A 4192-nucleotide genomic window follows, 5' to 3' on the forward strand; every position below is an offset into this window, starting at 1 on the left:
GTAATCTCTTTTCCTATCTCTCTTTGCTTCTCATTATTCCATAGAAACAAGAAAATGGTCCTTCTCAGGTAGAGTTCACCTGTAGACGATCCTGGATAACAAGACAACAGGAACAGCAGTCTGCTTCAGTTCCGGTCTTCGATAAAACTGATGTCTTTGTGGCAATTTGATTTACTTCTGTCATCGTGAGAGCAGATGTATAGGATACATTCTGTCATCTTTATATCTGACAGGAGTAGAAGAAATGTACTTGGATATATATGTAGCTCTTTATCTTTCTAGAACGCCCAGGAGACAGGAAGAGCAGTGTTGGGTCCATGAGAGTGAGCTTAGAGAATGGACTGAGACAAAGTGGGGCTCCTCTCCACCCCCCCTCCCCCCGTCTCTCTCACACACACAGACACGTGGCCATGAATTTGGGAAGTTCAAGGTCCAGTACTTTGAGGCTCTGCAGACCCAAGGCTGAGTGCAGTTCTGCTTTTAAGGGATGTTTGGGCGTGTTAGTCAATAGCTGATGGGTTGGAGAGAACGATCAAGAATTTCAGGGTTAGATTTGAGTTTGAAGGCAGATGGAGCTAGATGCAAATTTTATGTTCTGGGGGAAAGTATTTAATCTTCTCGACTGTGAGGCAAAGTAATGTTTTAAAATATTTGATTAAAATATATATGCATGGTCTATGGCCATGCCACCCTGAACAAGCCCGATCCCGTCTGATCTCGGAAGCTAAGCAGGGTCGGGCCTGGTTAGTACTTGGATGGGAGACCACCTAGGAAGAGCAGGTGCTGTAGGCGTAAAAAATTAAAAATGAGAGATTGTAAGCGGACAAGATCCTTGCAATCTGTGAGGTCAACCAAAGGTTGCCTCGCCTAAAAAAAAAAAAAAAAATTATGTATATATATATATATGTGTATATGTATATATATATATATATATATATATATATATATATGCATGTATATTTAATAAGCTCTGCAGATTATACTGTCGGTTTCCGGTTTCAGTATTATTCTGTAGTTACACAAGATGTCAGCACTGGGGGAAACTGAGTGCAGGGTGCACGGGCTCTCTCCGTACTTCTTTCTTTTTCTTTTCTTTCCCTTTTTTTTGCAATTTTCTGTAAATCTATATTTCAAAGTAAAAAGTTAAAACATATATTTATATTTGACTAAATGTCATGTGGTGTCCAGGATCGGATCCTGGAACAGAAAAAAAGACGAGCAGGAAAACTGGTAAAACCCAAAAAAGGTCTTTAATTTCGTTAAAAATAATATATCAACGTTAATTTGCTAGTTTTGACAAATGTGCCTTGGCTGTGTAAGATGTTAACATTAAAAGAAATGGAAATTATTCCAAAATAAAAAGGTTATTAAAAACAGAAGTGTGTGTGTATATTTATATCTGAACACATCTAGGCACCCGATGCCCTTAAAAAATGCTCTTTCTTTAGATGAAGCATCACACCATGCCTCTGAGGCGGGTCAGTAATTAAGGTCTCTTGACAAACGGGCTGCAGGATCATTTTGTCCCCGTGTTTGGCTGGATGGCAGAGGGAACCCTACAGAACTCTTAAAACCCATTAGGAACCCCAATTCCCCCTTCTTCAAATCTTACGTGAGGGAGAGCTCATCGTAATAACAGTCCCATTTTCCAGATCAGAAACCGAGGCACAGACAAGAACTGAGGCAGTTAGATTGTGATTCCGTGGAATATTTAAACCTCAATTCTTTTCTGTTTTCAAAGCTTGTGCTTGCAAATGTACAAAATAATCATAAATTGTAGCTGTTATGTATTTAAGGGAAAAAAAAGGAAATGGCCTTTGACACTCTTTTCTGGGGCTCTCCTGAGGACCAGCAGTTAAAATGGTGAAGAATCCAGTCAAAATGAAAGTACTAATTCAGCACCTGGTCTGTGCCTTGCAGGCGTCTGCATTGCTACCATGGTGCCCAAGGACTAGTGGGCATCGGGTGTCTTAGCTTCCCAGCATCCCCTCCTAGCAGCACGTGCCTGGTCTGTGGGGGACACACTCATCCCACCAGATGCTGTATGAGGGCTCCCAACAAGGCCCTGCCCTCCTCTGGCCAGTGTGACTCACCGTGACCTGGGGTGCAGTTCGTGAAGCATGCTTGAAGTTCACTGGTCCCACTGCATGCCTTCAGATTGGGATCCTGTCGCTCTGGCCACCTGGGTCCCCCATGCTCATGATTCCCGTCCTTGCCTGTGTCCCTGCCATGCTAGCAGCTGCCTTATTTCCCCACAGACGTCTTTTTGTTTGAGTTCACCAGCGCCCATCTGTTCGAACCTCACAAACACCTCCCATGGAGGAAGAGGAAGAGGGGCTCTCTTCAGCCCAGTGCCTCTCACTGTGTCCGTCCCCTGGCTAGACATCACGGGGACCACTTGGACAGGCCCCGTCATCCTTCTTTGTTGGAAATGGAAATGTCCAAGTAAACTGCCAGCCCTGAAGCCCCTTTTCTGTTAGCCAAGGAGCACTCTGCACCTGAAGTGTTTCTGTCGCGGCTGTTCAGGCTGGTACCACACCCCCTGCCCCCAGGATCCTTCCTATTGTATCGATTCCTCAGCAAAACATCGTATCTTTGTCTGATTTTCATACACACAGACATCGCAGATCATCCTGTCTCTAAGCGAGTAACTTTGCAGAGTTGTCTTTGTCTCATCAAGAGTCACTCCTGAAACATAACATCCAGGTGAGAAGGGAGAGAGGCAACTGTTTGCAATGCAGGAACGGCATAGAAACTGACTCCCCCATGTCGCAGTCTGGAAGCTTCCACGAGACTCAGATCGGAGAGGCAGGTGGCTGATTCGAGGCCCCGTTCTAAGTCTGTGGCTTCTGGTGATGTGACTGAGCCCTGGACACTGGCCATGTCGCCCCTCCCCTGCTGCTCCCTAACAGCAGGGCCGGCTCCATGGGTGTGCAGCCCCTTCGGTGCTTAGCAGGATTCTGTGCTTAGCAGAGCTTGCGCTGGGGCTGTTGCCCAGCTGGAATTTGTGATGGTTTCTGATCAAGGGCCCGGCATTTTCATTTTGTACCAGGGGCTTCTGCCTAACAGCCTCCTGTAGATAAGCGTTTGGGCTGCTGGTCACCAGTCTCCGCTGTCCCACAGCAAGAATGGTAACCTGGTGTGGGATCAGGGTGTGTCTGCCTCCCAAGAAGACTTGGCACAGAGCAGGGGTTCCTGCAAAAGATGGCAACCAACTAACCTGGAAGGTCAAGGTGAGTGGAGCCGGACTCTTCCCTCCGGCTGAGCCCAGGGCTGCCGGGGGACCCGCGCAGAGAACCGGCTCCTCCGTATGGGGCTGCATCTGGCGGTCATTGGAGATTGTGGTTCGTCAGAATTCAGGAAGGGGTTCTGCTGGCGTTGTGCGCTGTATGCATTGGGGGGCAGACCGTACAAACTTGTGTCCTCACAGTGCTGGAGGCCGAAAGTCTGAGACTGAGGTGCTGGCAGGGCCGGTCCCTTCCGAGGCTTTCTCCTTGGCGCATGGGCGGCCACCTTCTCCCTGTGTCCTCACTTGGTCATCTCTCTACTTGTCTGTGTCCAAGTTTTCCTCTTCTACAAGGACCCAGTCAGGTTGGAGTAGGGCCCAGCCCAGTGACCTCATTTTAACTTAATTACCTCTTGAAAGACCCTGTCTCCAAATACAGTCACTTTTTGAGGTACTGGGGGTCAGGATGTCGACATATGAATTATTCTATTTTGGTGAGGTGGGGGGGCACAATTCAGCCCATCACAGGGCGTTTTCTGGACACTTCAAGTGTTACTAGCTTGACAACAATCCTCCCAGTGTGAGAAGCCGAGAAATTGCCTACTCCAGGGTTTCCTGCCCGTCGGAGGAAGAGAGAGGCCCCGTAAAACTCGGCGCCTGCTGCATGTGGCTGTGGGTGGTTGCTCAAGGGCGCGAGGCGTGGCTGCTTCACGCCGGCTTTGGGAGAGACACAGGAAGAGTGACTGTACAGAGGGCGGGAGCCGGCTGCTCCCCAAGTCCCGCCGGCCTGAGCAAGAGGAAATGAGTGAGCAGGACGGTTTGGGTCAGCGACGGGAAAAGACCTTCGGGCAGGCAGGAGTCAGAGGTCAGGGTCTCGAGAGCCGGGAGTGACGTCTGGAGACTAGTCCTCGGTCACCCAAGGTGCGCCAGAGGCAGTGCCAGGTTCATCGTGGTGGTTCCCAAACG

The 4192-nt window shown here is 48.7% G+C and overlaps 1 non-coding gene across 1 annotated transcript; it reads left to right on the forward strand.

Moving 5' to 3' along the window:
- Window positions 1-673: 673 nt before the first annotated feature.
- Window positions 674-792, forward strand: LOC111732721. The gene has a single exon (XR_002777669.1). It is a non-coding gene; the product is annotated as a 5S ribosomal RNA (ribosomal RNA).
- Window positions 793-4192: the final 3400 nt, after the last annotated feature.

Source organism: Pteropus vampyrus, unplaced genomic scaffold, assembly GCF_000151845.1.
Source record: "Pteropus vampyrus isolate Shadow unplaced genomic scaffold, Pvam_2.0 Scaffold484, whole genome shotgun sequence".
Classification (NCBI taxonomy): Eukaryota; Metazoa; Chordata; class Mammalia; order Chiroptera; family Pteropodidae; genus Pteropus; species Pteropus vampyrus.